The sequence below is a fragment of the Pseudophryne corroboree genome, chromosome 8, assembly GCF_028390025.1.
Source record: "Pseudophryne corroboree isolate aPseCor3 chromosome 8, aPseCor3.hap2, whole genome shotgun sequence".
Taxonomy (NCBI): domain Eukaryota; kingdom Metazoa; phylum Chordata; class Amphibia; order Anura; family Myobatrachidae; genus Pseudophryne; species Pseudophryne corroboree.
Window position 1 is genome coordinate 292,029,519 of NC_086451.1, and position 25,323 is coordinate 292,054,841.

The window sequence follows — 25,323 nt, forward strand, 5'->3', positions numbered from 1 at the left end:
GAGGTGTGGGGAAGCCTTTATTGGGGGGGTCCCACTCCCCACTGCCCCAGGAATACCTCTCCAGAGCTTACAAGTTGGGGGAAGGTAATGCTACGGCCGCCGGGACTAATATAAACATGTCCCCTGGTTGTGGCATTACCTCCCTGGCTGGTGGATTCCAGTGCTGATTTCAAAAATACAGGGAACCCCTACATCTGATTCCCCCCCGTATTTTTGGAACCAGGACCTGTCCAAGAGACCGATGCTAGTTATTAAAATACAGGGGGACCTCAGTCATTTTTTCCCCTATATTTTTTCAACCTGGAATGGCTCAAAGAGCCTGGGGCTGGTTATACTTTTTTGTGGGAACCCCACTTCATTTATTTTTTGTTTTAATTTGTAACTATTAGTTAACTTTCACAGACAGAATCATGCACAGATCTCACCGACCTGTGCATTTTTCTGTCTAAACTCACACCATGTAATGAAACATTACAAGATGTGCATGCCATTTACTAGCAAAAAAACTTGCCCTGCTTTGCACATTGGGGGTAATTCTGAGTTGATCGCAGCAGGAACTTTGGGGGTAATTCCAAGTTGATCGCAGCAGGATTTTTGTTAGCAATTGGGCAAAACCATGTGCACTGCAGGGGAGGCAGATATAACATGTGCAGAGAGAGTTAGATTTGGGTGGGGTGTGTTCAATCTGCAATCTAATTTGCAGTGTAAAAATAAAGCAGCCAGTATTTACCCTGCACAGAAATAAAATAACCCACCCAAATCTAACTCTTTCTGCACATGTTATATTTGCCTCCCCTGCAGTGCACATGGGGGGTAATTCCAAGTTGATCGCAGCAGGAAATTTTTTAGCAGTTGAGAAAAAAACATGTGCACAGCAGGGGAGGCAGAAATAACATGTGCAGAGAGAGTTAGATTTGGGTGTGGTGAGTTCAATCTGCAATCTAAATTGCAGTGTAAAAATAAAGCAGCCAGTATTTACCCTGCACAGAAACAAAACAATCCACCCAAATCTAACTCTCTCTGCACATGTTATATCTGCCCCCCCTGCAGTGCACATGGTTTTGCCCAACTGCTACAAAATTTCCTGCTGCAATCAACTTGGAATTACCCCCATGGTTTTGCCCAATTGCTATCAAAAATCCTGCTGCGGTCAACTTGGAATTACCCCCTTTGTTAGCAGTTGGGAAAAACCATGTGCACTGCAGGGGAGGCAGATATAACATCTGCAGAGAGAGATATATTTGGGTGTGGTGAGTTCAATCTGCAATCTAAATTGCAGTGTAAAAATAAAGCAGCCAGTATTTACCCTGCACAGAAACAAAATAACCCACCCAAATCTAACTCTCTCTGCAAATGTTATATCTGCCCCCCCCCCCCCCCCCCCTGCAGTGCACATGGTTTTGCCCAACTGCTAAAAAATTTCCTGCTGCGATCAACTTGGAATTACCCCCTTGTAATAGCCTAGAGCTTTCAAATTCGCAGGCTATTACAGTTGTAGTACAAACTCGCACCTTTTAATGTACGAGAAAGTGCGAGTTTGTCCCACATAAACATCTAGGACCCTATTACATCCCGCCCTGTATGTTATTGAATACATGGGTTCTAAGTGGGTTCTGTGATTACTACAAAGAAGTGTGTTCTTTTTTTTCTCTTTTTTCATTTATTCTGTCAAGATCTGCATGTTTTTTTACGTGAATCAAGACACTGACCGTCTATTATGCACCTCAGCAAAAGTAATGCTTTACCATACTGTATTGTGAGACTTTAGTTATATAAGGTGAAGGAGATCAACTAGCGGTGTCAGGCAGCAAGTATCTTCTAGTGCACGATTACATCTGCTTCTTGTATTATTCACTATATATTTTGGTAATCCTTGTTCTTTAAAGCAGTTATTTATATATGTACATCAAACATATCCAATATGGAGCAATTTCTTCTGATATGCAAACTACAAAGGTATGAATACTGGATGTTCCCACAGTGACAGCTGGAGAATTCTAAATAACTATTGCTATATCTACATCCTTGAAGAATTCATAAATTCATACTGTAGGTATTTATCTTCATATCTTCAATACATAAGGTACTATCCAACACTTAATGAAGACACTCTGAATTTCTATGCTCAAATATTTGCTGTAAATGGTAACTTCATATTAAACTAATTTAGGGTCAGAATCTCCATAAATCTAATAAATTCTTCCCTGGAACTTTTCCAAACCACTTGGATGTTATCTAGAAATATTTTAGACTATTGTATTTTTGAAAAGGACTCTCTTGCATTAAAACTGACTCCCCTAGTCTACCATATATAGTTATGCAAACCTTGGCGCAAAAAGGGTTCTCATCATCAATCCCACATACTTAAAGGCAAGATTTGTCCAAGAACACAAACCAGACACAACCAAACCACAAAACTCAGACAAGGCTGGGTTCCGATAGCCCGGGGTTCAAGATTGCTGACTGAGTATATATAGGTGAAACTCCTTTAGTAATTAGATCTCCCTAAGAATAGTCTCTAAAGAACTGTGATTCAAAAAAATAGCTGTTTTAGTGGGAGACAATCAACAACCAAAACCAACAAAACAGAATCCACAGTTTGAGGCCCTGATGCATTAGTTTTACATTCTGTCTGTGAAATTTAAAGTGAACTTCAGCCTGATAAGGCTTAACACCAGAAATTACTTTTTCAATGTTTGTTTTTTCTAAACAATTATCTAATGAATTTTCCATATTTCAGCTCCAAGCTTAAGTTACAATATTAAGCTAATACATCAAATATTTGTAATAAAATAATTTGTTATTCTTTTATTAATGGTAGAATCAAAAGATTTAAAAAAAATGTTAGGGTAAAAAAAGTCATTTATGGTGCACATTTGTTGAATATGGTACATTTTTAACAGTAATCAGAATGCAATTTACAAAGCAAAGTATATGCACTGTAATAGACTATCAATAATAATGACATGAGGAAAGCTCTTTTAAGTTATATGTTAAACATAGTAAAAATGCAATAAAAACAGATAATAACTTGCATTGTCTACAAACTGCGTAAAGGGCAAATCTTATCTCCAATAAATGTGCTTGGATAATTGGCAATTCAAAACATGTATAGTAAATGTTCTGCTAGTAATAAGGAATGTCATGGCTCATATTATAATAGATTTATGGGGAATTTTGGATTACATTGCTGTATTACTTACTGTTATTATGGTTGATCAAATAATTAAAATAAATCTGTTGCAAAAACTAGAGGTCTGTAGCTTCTGTTCTCCAGAAAGTAATGTAATCAGGGGAAGCTAAGAATGGTACTGTAGTTCCCTTCTCATCCTAGTGTGGAGATGTATGACTCAGCATCACGGAGAATGAGTAATAGCAAATTATGAGTAAAGAAGCTGCACAGTCTGTCTCCTTACATTTGACTTTTGGCCAATTGGCCTAGAAAAATAAAATAAATAGATAAAGATGTAATAAAAAAAAAATATTTTCGCATTTAAAAAAAAAAACATTTTCCTTTTAAAAGCTTCTATTGCCTTGCCAGTGGTTTTCAGTTAATAGGAAAATAGAACCAGACATGTATCCATCATCTATATACAGTGGAGTCGACCAATCTGTAGCCTATGAGCATTCATGAATGCAGCTTATCAAGGGACTAATTCAGACCTAATCACTAGCAGGCGATTTTTGCATCACTGCGATAAGGTAGTCGCCGCCTACAGGGGGAGGGGGTAATCGCAGTGCAGGTGTGCGATCGCATGTGCAGAGAGCTGCACAAACAAAAGTTTGTGCAGTCTCTGCACAGCCCAGGACTTACTCTTCCAGTGCAATGATCTGGACCGGAGCTGACGTCAGACACCCACCCTCCAAACACCTGGTTTCACCTGCATTTTTCCGGACACTCCTCTAAAACGGTCAGTTGCCACCCAAAAACGGCCTCTTCCTGTCAATCACCTTGTGATCGCCCGTGCTATCGCTTTGTTCGCACCATCCTGTCGCTGCCCCGCGCTCCCCGGCACTGCAGGCCTACGTGCCTGCGCATTGTGGTGCATATGCAGTTCAGACCCGATCGCCCGCTGTGCGAAAACGCACAGCAGTGATCGGGTCTGAATTAGGCACCAAGTCAGTAGGAAGCAGAGACAACCCAGAGGCATATACATTTTATGTATTATTTAATTATAGTTCCTGTTTTGCTTTGACGCCTCTATAATAATTTAATTAGAACAGTTATAATCTAGATGTATGATATAGTGTGTTCAGTTAAAAAAAAAAGTATTGGTTGAAGACTATTCTCAAAACCATTGTCTCTCATTTAAGCCACATACACATGGGGGGGGGGGTCATTCTGACCCGATCGCACACTGCAGTTTATCGCAGCGGTGCAATCGGGTCAGAACTGCGCATGCGCCGGCGCATGCCACACGGCCGAAGGCACGCTAAAGCTGCGCTGGCCGGGAGCTACTCCTAAAGTGCAGCAGCGGCTCATAAGAATAGCTATAAGACCACTGCACTCCCAGATACAGTATTCAAGAGTGCAACTGCAGAATTACCGCCCAGTTGCCTATTTGATGAAAAGAAAGATTCAGCCAAAATCCATCCCACAATAGTCCGGAGATACACAAAGATGCATAAATATGCTTCTGTGCATGTACAGTATGCTGCCGTATAACATGATGCAGCTCCCTATAGCAGCCACATGGGCCCATGTATAATCAGAGTCTCTGTTAGAGGAGTGCAGATCCAGCCGGGAGAACCCGTGCATGGTATAGCTAAATATGGATGGACACCGTGTCAATGTTGTATGCAGTGGAGCGATTTTTCACCATTGCGCATGCATGTAAGTTACACTGTGCATATGCTGCGATGGTCTTGTGGCAGTAATCACAACGAGGATTTATCCGCAAAGTGAGTGACAGTCGGAGCATTTGTGGGAGGTAGTGGGGGAGTAGCAACTCAAACGCAGGCATGTCACAACTGTTTTGGGGGCGTGTCACAGCTTGTGACTGCGATCCTGTACATGATAAACATGGCTCTGGTGTCATACTTCCAACATTGGGTAACTCAGATGGTTGGTTATGGACCAAAGCACATCTAATGGTTGCATCTTCATACATGATTGGCAGATCTGAGACGCCTCCAGAAATCCCGATGGCAGGCACATTTACATACTTTCGCACAGCCGACCCGTACTGAAGCGCAGTTGCAAAGATATTTGCGACCATCTCCGAATCAGGCCCTATGTAACTGCAAGCAGTGCCTGCTGTTGCTATAAAACCAACCCAGCATTACATTAAATGTTAATTTTCTGCTTAAAATATAGATTATTTCAGGTCAATTTAAGTCTTAATTCATCGTATGAGTGTGAGAACATTGGGTTTGGCTTTGTTACATGTGTAATTTTTGTGTGTTTAAATAGGATTTAAATACCTACAGGTAAATCCTTTTCTCTTAGTCCGTAGAGGATGCTGGGGACTCCGTAAGGACCATGGGGTATAGACGGGATCCGCAGGATACATGGGCACACTATAAGACTTTGAATGGGTGTGAACTGGCTCCTCCCTCTATGCTCCTCCTCCAGACCTCAGTTAGAAAACTGTGCCCAGGGAGACGGACATTTCGAGGAAAGAATTTATTGTTTAAATACGGTGAGTGTCTCACCAGCTCACACCACGAACATACCGCAGAACACGACATTCAATAGAATACCAGCCAACGGTATGAATAATACACAGCCACATGCTGAAAAAAATATGTAACACAACTAATAATAAGACACCGCATGCCATGGCATGAAAACAACGGCAGCAACAGCCAGACCGAAAAGAAAACACCACAAGAGTGTAACCATAACCAATAACTGCAGACACAGTTCGCACTGGGACAGGCGCCCAGCATCCTCTACGGACTAAGAGAAAAGGATTTACCGGTAGGTATTAAAATCCTATTTTCTCCTACGTCCTAGAGGATGCTGGGGACTCCGTAAGGACCATGGGGTTTATACCAAAGCTCCAGGCCGGGCGGAAGAGTGCGGACGACTCTGCAGCACCGATTGAGCAAACAAAAGGTCCCCATCAGCCAGGGTATCAAACTTGTAGAGCATAGCAAAAGTGTTTAAACCCGACCAAGTAGCCGCTCGGCAAGGTCGAACCGCCGAGACCCCTCGGGCATCCGCCCAAGAAGAGCCCATCTTCCTAGTAGAATAGGTCTCCACCGACTTCGGCAACGGCAATCCAGCTGTAGAACAAGCACGCCAAATCGTGTCACAGATTAGCTTGTAATATACTGCATAGACGCAGGCGCCCCAATCATACTGGGAGCATACCAGACAAACAGAGCCTCTGTTTCCCTAATCTGAGCCAAAATGGCGACCTAAATATACAAAGAACCGACTACATCGAGAGACTTTGAATCAGTTAATGCCTAAGTAACCAGCGGCAACAAAGTAGACTGATCTCTGCGAAACCCAGAAAACACTTTTACAAGAACTATTATCCGAGTTCTCAATTCCTCTCTATCCATATGGAAAATCAAACAGGGCTCTTGTGAGACAAAAGCCGCCACTTCCGACACCAGCCTTGCAGACGCCAAAGCCAATAGCCTGACCACTTCCCAAGAGAAATTTTAACACAAAGGTTCCGAACAGTGTGACAGAAGAAACCGCAACCACGTCCAGGACCCACTGTGCCAACGGGGCACAAATTGAGATAGGATGTGCAGTATTCCCTTCACGAAGGTCCAAACTTACAGAAAGGTTGCCAAGCCTTTCTTACAAGAAAATTTTTACGTCCAAAACCGCACATAATGGAGCCTAATTTTAGGCCTTCACCCACACCTGCCCGCAAAAACATGGAGAAGAACGACCCAGGTGAAAGTCTTCCGTTATAGCCCTCTTGGATTTACACCAAGACCCATATTTTCTCCAAGCACGGTGGTAAGGCTTTGCCGTTACTTCTTTTCTATCCAGAAGAAGTGTGGAAAAACTTCACTGGGAATACCCTTTCTGGACCGGATATGGCGTTCAAACGCCACGCCGTCAAACGCAGCCGCGGCAAGTCTATATACGCGCCCGGATCTTGCTGTAACAGATCCTCACGCAGAGGAAGAGGCCAGGGATCTTCTATGAGTAACTCTTGAAGAACTGCATACCAAGCCCTCCTTGGTTAGACCAGAACAATGAGGATCGCCAGAACCTTTGTTCTTCTTACGTTTATCACCTTCCGAAGAGAGAAAGTGGAGGAGACACATAGACCAACTGAAAACACCCAAGGTGTCCCGAGGACGTCCACTGCTATAGCTTGAGTGTCCCCTGCCCCGGAACAATATCCCTGAGATCTCTCGTCGAGGCGAGACGCCACATGTCCACTTGAGGCACTCCTCAAAAACTCGTCACTTCAGTGAAAACTTCTCGATGACGACTGTATTTCTCCTGGATGGAGATCGTGTCTGCAGGGGAATCTATTTCTCCATCGTTCACATCCAGAACAAACATTGCTAATATAGCGTTTACCAGTCTTTCTACCCAGCGGCCAACTTTTTCAGCTTCTGCCATTGCCGCTTTGCTCCTTGTTCCGCCGTAGCGTCTTACTTAGACCACTGCTGTTAAGTCGTCCGACGGAATTAACACGGGCAGATAACGAAGCATATGTTCATTGAAAATAACTCTGAATCCAAGAAAACATATTGCAGACAAGCTTCCCAGCTTGACCTTTTCCTCTCGGAGATCTGCATGCATGGACACCAGGACCTCATCTTGGATTCCGAACCTTCGTCCCTCTAGGAGGTGAAAACTAAGCAGACCCCACAGGAGCGATATTCTGGCCATTAGGATTATATTCCGGTGCATGTGCAGGTGAGACCCGGACCCCAGTTCCAACTGGCCCTGTGATAACCACTCTGGCATTTGACCTGCTCACCGAAAAGGCCTCGTAGGCTGCCCCCATCTTTTTCATCAACGGAACATATTGATGGATTGTTACTGCAAATCTGATCCGACACCGGATCCTCAGACCCGTTTCCACAGGAACACACAGAACTTCGACCGTTCCAGATCTACTGTGATACTCCCCCTCCGACGTCTGCATCATTGGGAACATAGCCTTCCTCTGTGTTGAAGAACAGTCAGGTAGAAAACAACTATTTGCACCACTTGTGTCTTGACCTCGCCGTAATCATGAGAGTGTCCCAGTACAGAATAACAATGGCTCTTACTCTTTGAAAGAATACCTTCCTACTGTCATCACTCCAGTGAAATGGCAAAGACAATCCCGGACAACAACAACCCAGATAAGTTGAATGCGGAGAAAAACCGCATTTAAACCCCTTTGTACCCTTACGTGCTGGAGCTCTCTGTCTCAGAGATTCCCTCCAGTAGATCAACTTCGTAAGGAGAAATCTTTGTTATTCTTTTTTAAATTTTTTTTATAACAGGGACAGCAGTACAATGCCCTGAAGCTGACACCACTCTGGTATAGCGTTGCGTACTACCTCCCCTTCCATAGGGGAAACGGCAAGATCTATTTTAAAACATCAGTGAGGGGAGACATCTGTAAATGCCAGAATGTCCCCCTTTTGATTCTATAATTTACTCACAGGTCCAAGTCCATTCCCGGACTGACTGAAAAGCAGTAGACAAGTTCCCCCCGGAGAGGACTCCAGCCAGATAGACCCAGCGACATGCGGTGGATGTGTTAGAAACAGAACCGACATCCACTTCTGTGAACCTAACAAGGCTGCAGAACTCTTACCTTTCCACCTTCCACTATCTGCACCGAAAGGGAAAAAAGAACGGTATCTAAATGGTTAAAATGACTGCATCCCACAACAGAATGCGTCACCAACCGTTGTGAGGGAATCTAACTCACGAAGTTAGACTTACCATTGGTATCCGCCGAGAATTGACTGAACTGAGGCATCCCCAAACAGCGGTACACCGTCCCAGGGAAACACTCGAGTATCTCTCGGAGTCAGCCTAAGCATTTCTTGCTATGTTATAGAGAAGACTCAACATAAGAAACAGCCCCACTCTCTTTAGGGTAATACTAAGGAATACCTTTCTGAATATAAACACTCCCCCATGTAACAAAGTATCTAAGGTTGAAAAAAGACAATTGTCCATTGGGTTCAACCTATTTGTGGTCTCATACGATTATTTTATATAAAATTTTGACTGAAGTTGCTGACAACCCCTCTTTTTTATAATAACCATAGTGCGTGACTATGCCCTGTAACCCTGGATATCCTTATCCATTAGGAATTTATCTAACCCATTCTTAAAGGTGTTGACTGAGTTGGCCATTACAACTCCCTCGGGCAGGGAATTCCAAACACGTATCGTCCTTACCGTAAAAAAGCCTTTACGCCGTATTGTGTGGAATCTCCTCTCCCCTAACCTGAGCGAGTGTCCACGAGTCCTCTGTGTTGATCTAACCAAAAACAGGTCCTGCGCAAGATCTGTATATTGTCCCCTTATATGTTTGTAAATGTTGATCATGTCCCCTCTTAATCTCCTCTTTTCCAGTGTAAACATGCCTAGTCTTGCAAGCCTTTCCTCGTATTCCAGCGTCTCCATACCCTTAATTAGTTTGGTTGCCCGCCTTTGAACCTTTTCTAGCTCCAGGATATCCTTTTTGTAGTAAGGTGCCCAGAATTGTACACAGTATTCAAGGTGTGGCCTCACAAGTGATTTATATAATGGGAGTATAATACTCTCGTCCCTAGCATCAATTCCCCGTTTTATGCATGCTAATATCTTATTAGCCTTCTTTGCTGCAGTCCTACTTTGGGTATTACTGCTTAGTTTGCTATCTATGAGGTTACCTAAGTCCTTTTCCAGTACAGAATCCCCTAATTTTACCCCATTTAGTAGGTAGGTGTTATTTTTGTTCTTGTTACCACAGTGCATTACCTTACACTTGTCTGTATTGAAGCACATTCTCCATTTCGCTGCCCAAGCTTCTAATTTAACTAAGTCATTCTGAAGCGACTCAGCATCCCCCTCCGCATTTATAACTTTACACAATTTGGTATCATCTGCAAAAATTGACACCATGCTCTCTAGACCTTCTGTTAGGTCGTTAATGAAAATATTAAACAATAGCGGTCCTAATAATGAACCTTGCGGCACACCACTTAGCACTTCAGTCCAAGTTGAAAAAGATCCATTAACCACAACGCGCTGCTCCCTATTATCTAACCAGTTTTTGACTCAAGTGCATATTGTGCTTCCTAGCCCTGATTCTTGTAGCTTGTAGATAAGTCTCATGTGTGGTACAGTATCGAACGCTTTGGCAAAATCTAAAAAGATTACATCCACCTTTTTATCCTGATCTAGGTTTGCGCTTACTGTTTCATAAAAGCCAAGTAAGTTGGTTTGACAGGATCTGTCCTTCATAAACCCATGTTGATTCCTTTTAATGACCTTATTGACTTCAAGGAACTTCTGAATACTATCTCTTAGAATACCTTCCAATACTTTCCCCGCTATAGATGTAAGACTAACTGGTCTATAATTACCTGGTTCAGCTTTACTTCCCTTTTTGAATATAGGCACTACTTCCGCTATACGCCAGTCTTTGGGAACCATACCTGATATTACTGAATCCTTAAAGATCAAAAATAGCGGTTTTGCAAGTTCAGAATGAAGCTCCATTAGAACCCTTGGGTGAATACCATCGGGACCTGGTGACTTATTAATCTTTAAATGTTTTAATCGGTCACAGACTACTTCCTCGCTTAAATAAGTACCTATCAGTGGGATATTATCATTATTGAGATTATATGTTAGTCCCTGAATTGGGTCCTCTCTAGTAAATACTGTTGAAAAAAACTCATTTAGTGTGTCCACTATGTCATTATAATTTTTGCTTAAGACTCCCAACTTGTCTTTTAAAGGGCCTATACTCTCCTTCTTTAATCTCTTGCTATTAATGTATTTAAATAATTTTTGGGGATTCGCTTTGCTTTCCTTTGCTACTAGTTTTTCAGTTTCTACTTTAGCCGCTCTTATTTCCTTTTTGCATATTTTGTTACATTCCTTATAGTGCTGAAATGACTCGGCTTCCCCGTCAGATTTGTATTTTTTAAATGCTCGCCTTTTCTTGCCCATAACTTCCTTAATCTTTTTGTTAAGCCATATCGGTTTATGATTTTTATTCCTTTTTTTGCTGCTCGTAGGAATAAATTTGAGTGTATTTTTAGCTACCAGGAATTTTAGTACCTCCCATTTCTCCGTAGTATTTTTTCCTAACAACAAACCTTCTCATTCAATACCCCTGAAAAATACCCTCATCTTATCAAAATTTGCTTTGCTAAAGTTTAGAGTCCTAGTTGAGCCAGTATAGGGCTGTTTATGGAAACTGATATTGAATATGACCATATTGTGGTCGCTGTTTCCTATGGGTTCCCCTACTATAATACCTGATACCAAATCCCCATTGTTTGTTAATACAATGTAATACAAATAAATCCAAAGCATAGAAATAAAAATATCACTTAGCTTCCTGTGTACGATCCTTTGAGACAGGGCTCCGTGTCGACCAGGAGTTGACTTTCACAGTATTCTAACCGCAGCAGGAAAAGAATAAACATTCGGACTGCTTGTGAGGATCTGCTCGTCACGGCCGACCTAGAGCTTTATCAACAGAGCGACCAGCACATGAGAAAGAATACTTTTACTTCAGCATTCATTATAAATCATAATGTAATAGACAACTACACATATATCCTATATATATATATATCTATATATATATACATATATATATATATATATATATATATATATACATATACGGTCTGATCTGGCACTCAGTATAGATAAGGTCTCATGAAGTTACTGCTCTGGTGCCTTCCCTGGGTCTGTGACCCTGTAATAGCTTGCAAATGAATGGGCGGCACTCTCCAGGCTTTTTCAAATTTCCATAGCGTCCTTTATTCCTATGTTACGTTTCGGGCTCTCGCCCGTCGTCAGGGACAATCATACACAAAATGACATACAAAATTACAAACATTTATACCCTATCTAACATGTGCACAAATTGCTAAACACACTCACCTGCTCCACGCCGCTCGGTGCAGCCGGGTCCGGCCGCCCTTTAGGGCTGCAGACCCGAACTACACTATATGCCCCCCCTACAAAAGGAAGAGGCCGACAAGGAGGGCGAGGCAGAACGAGAGGTGCCACAAGCAGGAGGCCACCACGCCGGTAGAAAATTTGGTGTTTAACCTGTCTTCAACTCCTCTGACAGAGATGGAAAATAGAGTGTTATCCAAAGGACTCACATTTGTGCCCACAGCCAAAATGGATGCATTCCAATGGAAGCTGGATGTGTACAAGTTAAATAGGACGTTGAGATTAAAGGACCACTTTGCAAAAACACCAAATACCACAGCACCAAAGGGGGATGATATACCGGAACAACTGAAGAGGATTTTACCAAGATCAAAGTTTGATCCCACTACACAAAACCCCTCAATAAAGACATTCACCAGATTATTGGAAAATGAAGGTGCACGAGTGGCCAATACAAGGACACCACATTGTAATCTCACCTATGAAGATAGACAAGCACTTAAATCCTTGTCGCAACGGACATCATAATCCGCCCGGCGGATAAGGGCGGAGGGGTGGGTCTTCAGGACTTGACTGACTATAAGAATGAATGTGAACGTCAGCTGAGGGACAGTAACACATATGAACGATTATCCCGAGACCCGACAGAAACATACAAGCGAGAAGTGGATGAGATTTTAGCATCAGCTAAACAACAGGATATCATATCAGTCGAACTACAAAAAGCATTAATGGTGGAATTCCCCATCACCCCCCTCTTTTATGTGGTCCCGAAGATTCATAAGAACTTGCAAGCCCCCCCAGGGAGGCCGATAATATCGGTATGTGGCTCCCTGTTTGAACCAATATCAATTTACCTGGACTCATTGTTAAATCCATGTATTCAGCGTATCCCCTCATATCTGAAGGATACTAACATGCTATTGTCCATTTTGGATTCTTTGACGCTACCAGTTGATGAAATTGTCATGTGTAGTGCAGATGTGACTAGCCTGTACACCTGCATCCCACATGATGCAGGTGTGCAGGCTGTCATGGAACTTATATCAAATAGTCCCTTATATAAGGGTCCACCAGTTCAGTTTGTGTTACAGCTCCTAAGATTAGTTTTAACAAAAAATTATTTTTACTACAATGGCCAATTCTTTCTACAATGCAATGGCTGTGCGATGGGGTCCTCAGTGGCCCCATCGTACGCCAATGCGTATATGTACTCAGTGGAGAAATCGTTATTTAATGTTGGGAGTCAATTGAACCCTCAGATATTGATATACCACAGATTCATAGACGATTTACTAATCTTTTGGATAGGTACTGAGGAGAATCTTAAAATTCTACTAGTTGATCACAACAGATCTCCAAGTAATGTAAGATTTACATATAAAACTAGTACCAGCAACATCCAATTTTTGGATGTGGAGATACACATCAGGGGTAAAGAACTAATGACGACACTATACAGAAAAAGCACAGATAGGAATACTCTTCTTCAATATGAGAGTTTCCATCCTTTACCATTGAGAAAAAGCCTGCCTTATTCACAGTTATTAAGGGCAAAAAGAATTACATCAAATCCAGAACATGTGGAACCAGCACTCAACACTATGGTTGAGCGCTTTAGACAGAGGGGATATAATAGGAATGATCTTATGCAGATTAAAACCAGAGTACTGGATATCCCCAGAACCACACTGTTAGAACCTAAGATCAAACAGACACAGCATATGGAAAGAATACCATGGCCCAATCGTTATAACATACATAGTGAGAATCTCACTAAAAAAGCCAAAAGTTGGTGGCCCATTGTCAGTACTGACAAAGAACTGCCATCGCTCCAAGGCTCAAAGTTGATGCCCAGTTACTTGAGAAATCGTAATTTAAAGGACAAAATTGTTAAATTAGATATTACAGGCATGGAGAGAAAGAAACCGACACACTTTTTGAGTAGGAAACCGGGGTGCTTTAAGTGCCTCGGATGTACAACATGCAGGTCCATGGTAGCTAGCCCTATTTTTTCCCATCCGCACACCGGGAAAAAATTCCAGATAAGGCATGCAGTTACATGTACAACTACATATGTCATATATCTCCTGACCTGCCCCTGTGGGCTGTCCTATGTGGGCAAAACTCAGCGGCAGTTTCGGGAGCGTATGGCTATGCACCGTATGGCAATAAGACAAGCATTAGAAACAGGCAGTAGTGATCAACCTGTTGCCAGACACTTTGCCACAGCTAAACATAGTATGGCCACGTTAAGAAGCATCATTATTGATCACATACCTGCCTTACCCAGAGGAGGAAATCGAGCTAAAATCCTGCTCAAACGGGAATGTAGGTGGATATTTATGCTCAATACATTGGCCCCAAAAGGGTTAAATGAAACTCTGGGTTTACAATGTTATCTATAGGGGTGTAACAACAACTATATGCATAATATGTACAAAAAAGGTAATACAAAAAAATTAATACACAAAAAAATTAATGAGAAACCGGTTCATGTTTTAGTAGATTGCCATACTATAAGGGACGTAAGCAGCGAACTAATAATTTATGAGTGAGTTGCACTGCATTAAATATATCTATAGATGATCAAGCTCAATAGATGCTAAAATAGAGTGCAATGTAGTCATGACACACAGCAGTTAGTAATGAGTATGCTCAGCTTTTAATGTAAGCATGGTTTTAAATGTTTGTAACAAAATTATTTTTTTCATGTTGTCAGGTTGCTAAGCAACAGAAAATGAATGGAACCCTAGCTTGGCGCCGCCTGGTGACGTCGGGATCCAGTGACGTCAGTTGCCTGCGCGCGGACCCGGCTGCACCGAGCGGCGTGGAGCAGGTGAGTGAGTTTAGCAATTTGTGCACATGTTAGATATGGTATAAATGTTTGTAATTTTGTATGTCATTTTGTGTATGATTGTCCCTGACGACGAGCGAGAGCCCGAAACGTAACGTAGGAATAAAGGACGCTATGGAAATTTGAAAAAGCCTGGAGAGTGCCGCCCATTCATTTGCAAGCTATCTATATATATATATATATATATATATATATATATATATATATAACCTACATATAAGTGTATTGTCGGGAACCGTAGGGTCCCTAGTGACATAATGTGTTCTGAATGTGTATGACCATGTACTGAAAACCCCAGTTGTGGATCTAACAGGAAACCTTATGGTCGACAGAAAACCTAGTATTCGTTGACAACAGGGAGTAGTAACCAGGCAAAATAACCATCTGGCGATCCCGAGAGGTCCGAGGGAAGTATATCTATATAATCTTAATACACTCCCCCACACAACTACCATACCTGAGCTCGAGTTACAGGCCCAAGGAACCGTACCATACATATACATATAAATATATATAAACAGGTATAAGGCAGTTACAGCATGTTAATTTACACTCAGTAATAACAGTTGGTGCCGACAGGGTCACCCACCTACCACTGTGTCTCCCCTACAGTGTTTACTATTGACAAGCAAACAAACTACTGACCTGCCGACACTGCCTCTACTGAATCAAGTACCAACAGGCATCGGCGATGCTGACAGTGATCCCCATAGCTGTTTGTGACAGAGCACACACACCTGTCGACGTATGTCGACTACAAAACTATAGTGGGTATATCTGACCAGGGAACACACAGAGACATATGCACAACACACAGATTACAAGTCCATTTTTCTAAAATAGTGTTATATTGTCATTTATATAGCACTAACCACTGTGCCCCCCCACGTTTGCACTGTTTTCATTGTTATGGCGGGGACATTGGAGAAAAATGGCGCTGAAAGGTGTTGTGAGGGCTAAGCCCCGCCCCTTCTCTGCGCGCTTCAGCCCGCTATTCAAATAGCGTTTTTTATGTTAGCGGCGGTCCCTGAACAGTGTCTATACACTGTATATATGCGTATGCACCCTTAAAAAGGTATATACTGCTGCCCAGGGCACCCCGCCCCTGTGCCCTGCACCCTTGCAAAGCCGGCGGTGCTGGAGCAATGGCGCGCAGCGCGCTGCTTTATACTGGCGGGGATATGGGACACGGTGCCCGGGCACTGAATATGCTTTTTATGCCAGTTTTTTAGAACATCAGTAACTTGCTGCCCAGGGCGCTCCCCCCCAGCGCCCGGCACCCTGTGAGTGCCATTGGTGTGTGAGAGCATGGAGCGCAGCGTGGCCGCTGCGCTGTACCTCCGTTACTGAAGTCTTCTGCCGTCACTAAAGTCTTCTGTTCTTCTTATACTCACCTGGCTTCTTTCTTCTGGCTTCTGTGAGGGGGGTGACGGCGCGGCTCCGGGAACAAGCAGCTAGGCGAACCAAGTGATCGAACCCTCTGGAGCTAATGGTGTCCAGTAGCCTAAGAAGCAGAGCCCTTGAACTAAGAAGAAGTAGGTCTGACTTCTCTCCCCTCACTCCCACGATGCAGGGAGCCTGTAGCCAGCAGGTTTACCTGCAAATAAAAAACCTAACAATAAAGTCTTTTAGAGAAACTCAGTAGAGCTCCCCTAGTGTGTGTCCAGTCACTCCTGGGCACAGAGTCTAACTGAGGTCTGGAGGAGGGGCATAGAGGGAGGAGCCAGTTCACACCCATTCAAAGTCTTATAGTGTGCCCATGTCTCCTGCGGATCTCGTCTATACCCCATGGTCCTTACGGAGTCCCCAGCATCCTCTAGGACGTAGGAGAAAATATATTTATTACATTGGTAGTTGTTCATATTAATGGAGGTTATTGTGATGGGATGCGGTCAATTTATCTACAATCAAAATCCCGACGGTCAAAATCTTGACAACCATTGACCAACGGTCAAAATACAGACAAGGTCAAAATCCTTACATTTAAAATACCAACAAGGTCAAAATAACGAAATTTAAAATGTCGACATGTCAAAAAGTCGACATGAGTTTTTCATTGAAACCGTCGTGTTCATACTTTACCATCCCAGTGGACCTGGAGGGGGAATATAATAGTGCGCGAGGCACCGTGCCCGAATCATGGCAAGCGCAGCGAGCCATGCGAGGGGATCCGGTATACTTACACAGTGTCCATATTGACCTATGTTGACAATCATACACACACAATTAAAAAAAACAACTAAAAACTTGTGTCGACTTTTTGACCTGTCAACATTTTGAATGTCGGTATTTTGACCTTGTCGGTATTTTAAATGTAGGGATTTTGACAGTCAGGATTTTGATTGTAGATATTTCATACTACACCCATTGTGATGTAGACGGAGTTGCTTTTCATTAAGCAATGTACCATTTATCGGTACTTTGCGTATGAACAGGACCCGTTCTGTGCATGTGCGAACGGGTCAGTGATTGACAGTCTGATGCCATTTGGGGGCAGGGATAGGGGGCAGTGACAGACTCCGTTTCCCCAAATGGAGGTGTATCACCACGGTTTATGGAGAGGGGAGGAAAGGGCCAGGGATCACTATAGTTGCTCAGGGATCGCCAAAGATAGCACTGTACGGTGATGCAGCAGGAGGCGTCTATAATATGTAGATGCCTCCTTCTGCAGTAAGGATCTGACTTGCGTCCTGCTTCAGTAGTGATCCAACCTGTGTCATAGGGAGCATTGAATCACTCAGTATCGGGCGACTTACGGCACCCATGGTGCTGCACAAGCTGCCCGTCGCAGAGGCCAGGAAATCTCCGTGCAACGTCTGAATGACTCAGTCTCAATGTTCAAAACTGCATTTAAGTTTCTAGATGGTACAAAACATTTCCCCATTGAAAATTAGCATATTGTAGATATTAGCATTTGGTAAAAAAGTTTTTTAGGAAAGGACCTAAGAATTGCTGCCACTCTACTTCTATAAAATAATTTTAGTATCTTGTCCTGTTTTTTTGCATATGTAAGCAATACAAGGAATATCCTTGTGTCCAACTTTACTTTAGCTAGACATGATCTTAGGAATTCCTTCCATTACAACAGGCAAAATTTGATACTCTTGCAGAAGCCTCATATTCACATGTGCTTACTCTAGAAGTGGGTGCACAGCGTATGGAAATGTGACATTAGTGTTGCAGGGGTTCCAAATGAATATACAGCTAATTTGCACATATCATCTGAATGGTGTGGACAGGAAAGGGTTAAGCATTTAAATTGTAGTTTACCTACAAGAGAAGACATGGTTTCTCTGACAATGTGCCTTTCACAAACCGTAATCGGATTCCATCAGAAAAGTAATCTCTTAAATTTGTTAAAAAAAATAAAATGTAAGTTATTTAAAACCTTTAACATATTAAATCTTTTTTTTTATTATGAGCTTTTTCAATTATTTATAAAATATGCACCTAGTAAAAAACACTTGACAAGCAACCCGATTTAACGTAACCAGGGTAATGGTTTTTAATTTCTTATAATCTGTAAATACATAAAGAACAAACTGGAGAATGATTTAAAGAAAAACATTGTGAAGAACTTTCAGTACTTAAATAAACACAAAGCACAGGGCCGGACTGGCCATCTGGCACTTCTGGCAAATGCCAGAAGGGCCGATGGCCACGTGGGCCGCTCCAGCGCTCACTGAGGCACGCTGCCGCTCAGTCTGGCGGCAGCGTGTCTCAGCTGTCAGGAGAGGAGAGCGCACGCCAGCGCGGCTGTGTCTGGCGCGGCGGCGTATAGCGGACTTCAAACCAGCCGCTGGTTCGTGAGCCAATCAGAGCTCGCGAACTGGCAGCCAATCAGAAGCCACCGGTCCGCGAGCTCTGATTGGCTCACGAACCGGCGGCTGGTTTGAACGAAGTCCGCTATACGCCGCCACGCCAGACACAGCCGCGCTGGCGGGCGCTCTCCTCTCCTGACTCACCCGTCCCTCACAGCCGGAGCCCGGAGGAGGAGGAGCAGCGGTAAGCAGCTGCAGCACTGGCTGCTGTGGGGGCAATTGTATACCTGGCACTGTGGGGGCAATTGGCTGGAACTGTGGGGCATTTGTATACCTGGCACTGTGGGGGCAATTGTTTACCTGGCACTGTGGGGGCATTTGTATACCTGTCAGGTATACAATTGCCCCCACAGTGTCAGATCCACAATTGCCCCCACAGTGTCAGGTATTACCTGACACTGTGGGGGCAATTGTGGATCTGACACTGTGGGGGCATTTGTATACCTGGCACTGTGGGGGCATTTGTGGATCTGGCACTGTGGGGGCATTTGTGGATCTGGCACTGTGGGGGCATTTGTGGATCTGGCACTGTGGGGGCATTTGTATACCTGGCACTGTGGGGGCAATTGTTTACCTGGCACTGTGGGGGCATTTGTATACCTGTCAGGTATACAATTGCCCCCACAGTGTCAGATCCACAATTGCCCCCACAGTGTCAGGTATTACCTGCACTGTGGGGGCAATTGTGGATCTGACACTGTGGGGGCAATTGTGGATCTGGCACTGTGGGGGCATTTGTATACCTGGCACTATGGGGGCATTTGTGGATCTGGCACTGTGGGGGCATTTGTGGATCTGGCACTGTGGGGGCATTTGTATACCTGGCACTGTGGGGGCATTTGTATACCTGGCACTGTGGGGGCATTTGTATACCTGGCACTGTGGGGGCATTTGTATACCTGGCACTGGGGGGCATTTGTATACCTGGCACTGCACTATTGGGGGCATATAATGTAAATTTCGGCTCATACCGGGTGCTATAATGTAAATTTTGGCTCATACCGGGTGCTATAATGTGAATTTTGGCTCATACTGTGTGGTATAATGTGAAAGAGGCACCAGTACTAGATAGTATAAGGGGTCCTACTATTGTGGTGCATAATGCGTATAAGGGGTGTATGGTGTGGTAAACTACACTGAAGGTCACGCCCCTTCTGGGTGGCCACGCCCCCTTTTCCGGAGCGCGCGCCGAAGGCTTAATTACAAACTTCACATTTCCATACCCCCACTTAAAAATTTCCACTTCAACCACTGGTTGTGTGTATTTTAATAGAGAATGATGTACGCTTGTATGTTGTTAGAATATTCATTATATTTGTAAGAGCATAGACCAGTGGTTTCCAAACTTTTTTGAATCACGGCGCCCTAGAGTATCAGAATTTTTTTCACGGCACCCCTAGGCCAAAATTTCTTATTGAGAAATTTAGAAAGAAATATTAAATTAAGTAGATTGTGTTTATATGTCATCCTTAGGCTCAATTGTGTGGTGAGGGACAAGATTTGCTTTTGTTTGTCCCCATATTTTATGACTGACAGCTACTAGCACTAGTTTTGCCTATTATATTGACCATAAATAATTTGAATTGGTCCTGGACCACCAATCCAAGGCACCCCTGCAAGTGTCCCGAGGCTCCCCAGGGAGCCACGGCACACAGTTTGGGAACCACTGGCATAGACTAATAAGTGGGAGGAGTCAGGAATAGTAAGGGGAGGAGTCACAGAGGTGGGCCTGTGTGCTTCAAAAATGCCAGGGCCTATTTTTAGTCCCAGTCCGGCCCTGGTATCCCATATCCAAATATTCCGAAATACAGAATATTCCGAAATACGGAATTTTTTGACTGAGATAGTGAAACCTTTCTGATGGCTCAGTGTACACAAACTTTGTTTAATACACAAAGTTATTAAAAATATTGTATTAAATGACCTTCAGGCTGTGTGTGTATAATGTGTATATGAAACATAAATAAATTGTGTGAATGTACACACACTTTATTTAATGCACAAAGGCCCTCATTCCGAGTTGATCGGTCGCAAGGCGAATTTAGCAGAGTTACACACGCTAAGCCTACTCCTACTGGGAGTGTATCTTAGCTTCTTAAAATTGCGACCGATGTAATCGCAATATTGCGATTACAAACTACTGAGCAGTTTCTGAGTAACTTCAACCTTACTCTGCCTGTGCGATCAGTTCAGTGCTTGTCGTTCCTGGTTTGACGTCACAAACACACCCAGCGTTCGCCCAGACACTCCCCCGTTTCTCCAGCCACTCCTGCGTTTTTTCCGGAAACGGTAGCGTTTTCAACCACACGCCCATAAAACGCCGTGTTTCCGCCCAGTAACACCCATTTCCTGTCAATCACATTACGATCGCCGGAGCGATGAAAAAGCCGTGAGTAAAAATACTATCTTCATTGTTAAATTACTTGGCGCAGTCGCAGTGCGAATATTGCGCATGCGTACTAAGCGGATTTTCATTGCGATGCGATGAAAAATACCGAGCGAACGACTCGGAATGAGGGCCAAAGTTATTAAAAGTATTGACTAAAGTTACCTTCAGGCTGTGTGTATAAGGTGTATATGAAACATAAGTGCATTCTGTGCTTAGACTTAGGTCCCATCACCATGATATCTCATTATGGTATGCAATTATTCCAAAATACGGAAAAATCCGATATCCAAAATACTTCTGGTCCCAAGCATTTTGGATATGGGATACTCACCCTGTATTACTGTAATATCACAAATGCAGCAGCTGTAGATCCTTTAATAATTGAGTCCCAGTGTCACCCAATGATCTAGCTGAATGGCTGTAGGAATTGAGATACTGGCACCATGCTTTCTGCATGTGGGATCGCAGTTGTAGGCTGAGAAACGCAAAAAAAAACAGTCGTGACACTCCTGCATTTTTTGGTGCCACTCCACCATTTCCTCCCCCAATCGCTCCCCGACTGTTAATATCAATGCGCATAAGTATTCGCAGCTTACGACTACGGTAAAGTACTTTGACACATGCGCAGTGAGAGTTAGATGTATTGCCAGATTACTGATAATAATCACTCAACTGGGAAAACATTGGTATAGCGTACAATTCTGAACAATGCCCTGTATGTGAATAGTATCCTATGTAACCACAATAAATAACCTCACACACACAAAATATGAGCAGAAATAGAACAGAAACACAAAACAATCCAATGTGAAAACACAATGTTCTATTTACACTCAATTAAAAAAATTGTTTTTTGAAGTCATTTATTTATACAGTATAGACAGTACAGAAATGTTGTACATTGATTGGTGCCATGACAATTACAAAAATAGTAAAGACAAATTAATACAGCAAACAGCTATTTGGAAACTGCAATAGTGACATGTGTGAGTAATATTACAAATAAGTACGGGTTTATTGGAAACAATGGTTTCTATTTTCAGACCTGTTTTCAAGCAGTATGGTTATACTGACATTAGTACAAAGCATAACATTTATGCCAATGAGTAGGAGGCCTAATAAAGGGGCAGACGTATTAAACCTGGAAAAGTGATAAAGCAGTGATAAGTGCAGGGTGATAATGCAGCAGCCAATCAGCTCCAATATGTAAATTTATATATTGGAGCTGATTGGCTGGTGCGTTATCACCTTACACTTATCACTGCTTTATCACTTCTCCAGGCTTAATACGTCTGCCCCAAAGTTCTTTGTAATAGTGGGGCAGATGTATTAACCTGGAGAAGGCATAAGGAAGTGATAAACCAGTGATAAGTACAAGGTGATAATGCACCAGCCAATCAGCTCCAATATGTAAATTAACAGTTAGGAGCTGATTGGCTGGTGCATTCATCACCTTGCATTTATCACTGGTTTAATCACTTCCTTATGCCTTCTCCAGGTTAATACATCTGCCCCAAAGTTCTCTTAATAATAGTGGTGGAAAGTGAGCTTAAAACACAGTTCCTGATCAGGGAAGTTTCAGAACCGTGCTGGGTTCATGGCCATTTTCCTAGTGGGAGCCTTTCCAATAGCATTTATACGCTGCATATACGTTGATATTCTTGGTTAAACACTAATTAGGGAAAAAACATTTAGCCTCCCCATACATTATATCAGAATAAAAAATCATAATTTGATGAGTAATCTATACAAGACAGCAACAGAAGTTTTAAAAGCGCAGCTTGTAAATAAATCATCTCAGGATTTCAAAATAGCTCAGGGACTCGAGCCAAAAACCTCAATGACCCACCCCAACCGGGATGTAATCATGTTACCGGCGGTCCCAACCAACACTCACTCTTGAATGTTAGATATGAAAAGAAAAAGGGACTCGCTTAATAGATTAGTCATTTCCAAAAGCACCAATTCTAACAATTTTTTTTTTAAGCTGTTCAGTGTTTTACAATATAAACAAAGTAGGTGAAAACAGCATTTGATGAAATGCCTTTGCAATTAATTTTCTGAATGTTTTGGAAGAATAACTAGCCTGGCCACTCATTGTAGATATGATGGTGTAATAGGTTTTCCGTTATTTTCAAATACAGGCACAGTAAGTTGGCGGTTTCAGAGAAATAGAATCACTGAATTCTAAAGGAATTCAAATCTTTGAAAATAACTAACTGTATGATTAATGAGGATATATTTAGCAAATTGATCGTTTGGCACAATTACACCTGTGAACAAGTGGGTCTCACACACAGAGGATCAAATTGCTGAGAAGCAGCTTATTGTCAGAGAGAACTGGACCATACAATGGAAAACTGCATCCACATTTGCTTCAGGAAGAGCACAGAAAAGATCACAGAGACTCTAATCATGAGAGAAACTGTGAATAAGGGCTTTTAGACTGCTGTTAAATTTAGCCTTAATGGGCTAAATACATCAACTTGGCAATTCCCTGATCCAATGATTCCGAATCTCTGTTTCTCAGATGATCCAACATTTTTAACATTTCTAACATGAGGAAATCCTCGATTCGCTGATTCAGACTTAAAAAAGTGACTGGAATCAGCAAATCGAGGAATTCCAAAATGTTGGCTTTTGACGAATGTCGGAAATAAATATCGGCGACAGAGAAGTAGGCCCATAGATCATAATGTATGGGCCCCATAAATTACACACTAGATGATTTATCATCCAAGATATCGCTCCGACGCATATCGGAACGATGTATCAAGTACATCGTCTACCAAAAATAAATGGGATCCACTTAATAATTACATTTTCATAGTACCTGTAATAAGAAAAAACAGCCCGTACAAGTCATAATTCTTCTGCAGTGGTATCACTACTCAGTAGAACTAGCCAATTAATTATTGGGCATATTTCTTATGTTGCACTAACTGAACAACAATACCTTAAGAGCAAATCACTGAAAGTCACTATTGTCAGAATCCGTTTGGATTTCCCTCTGTAGGAACATATTCACAGGGACTGATGTTCTCGGCACAATAGCAGGTTTTATTTATACAGGGTAAAGCAGTGAACAACTGTAAACAATAAGTATGAACCAGGAATGATTGAAGAACACAAAATGAAAGTGAGAATTGGAATTGCACTTGCAATGCTGGGAAGTACTTGGCAGTACTGGATACTTGGGAACACACTTGTGATACTGGGATTGGAAACTCACTTGTGATGCTGGGAACTGAGGGGACACGGGATGCCAGGAGACTGAGTACACGGACACACTGAAGACTGTGATTACATGAAAATGGTGTAGACTGTGGAAACACTTGAGACACTGTGGACTGTGAAGCAGGGACGTGCAGTCAGGGGAGGCAGGGGAGGCAGTGCCTCCCCTGACATTAATGTTGGAATAATACAAAGAAGATACTTATGACACATGTTATGTGTTCTAAGTATCTGCTTTAGCCTTTGTATTATTTTAGCAATTCGTACCTGTGTAAAAGCGGACCTGTCAGTGTTGTTGAGGCAGCGCTGTCAGTGCCTCCCGGTGTCTGTGTGTAAGGGCCGGAAGCGGGGGGCGGGGACAGGAATAGGGCAGGAGAAAGCATTGAAAAAAACTCCTAGAAGTGGCACCTACTTGTAGTGCCGCTTTGAAGCAGCGATTGGCCAGTGCGGGATCAGGGGAGGACACTTTGCGGCTACAGGCGCATCACGTGGCTGGTTCCGTCAGAGCCGGGGGCGCAGCGCTGAGTAAGCTGCACGGAAAGTGCCGGGGAATCATTGGCTACGGAAGTGATAATGCGGAAGGTCGTGAGGACGGGGAGCATCGGTGAGCACTCTCTCTCTCTCTCTCTCTCTCCCTCTCCTTTTTTTGCCCCTCCTCTGTATTGAAGTTTTTATGTCTCAGGGCGGGATGTACTAACCTCCGCCATATCTGCACTTTTCTCTGCGCTCTGAGACGCCCTCGTCTGCTTTCTCATCCCCTTCTGCCTCTTCCTCACCGCCACGGCCACTGTATTATCTCATCGCTGTGCTCCCCCTGGCCGTTTGGCACATGCGCATCCAGGTTCTGCTTTTCCGGGCATGCGCGGACTGACTTATTGATGAACCAGTGTGCGCATGCCCGGAAAAGCAGAACCCGGATGCGCATGCGCCAAACGGCCAGGGGGAGCGCAGCGAT

General features: G+C 43.0%; 1 protein-coding gene and 1 long non-coding RNA gene across 4 annotated transcripts in view; one reads left to right on the top strand and one right to left on the bottom strand.

The window, feature by feature from the left end:
* The window catches only part of AMMECR1 (AMMECR nuclear protein 1), a 463,662-nt gene that overhangs the window by 343,745 nt on the left and 94,594 nt on the right, over positions 1–25,323 (bottom strand). The gene's annotated exons all lie outside the window — the stretch shown is intronic.
* The window catches only part of LOC134948982 (uncharacterized), a 202,261-nt gene that overhangs the window by 84,937 nt on the left and 92,001 nt on the right, over positions 1–25,323 (top strand). For both annotated transcript variants that reach the window (XR_010183073.1, XR_010183072.1), the window contains exon 2: positions 14,790–14,906. This is a non-coding gene — a long non-coding RNA (uncharacterized LOC134948982). The remainder of the gene's footprint in view (positions 1–14,789; positions 14,907–25,323) is intronic.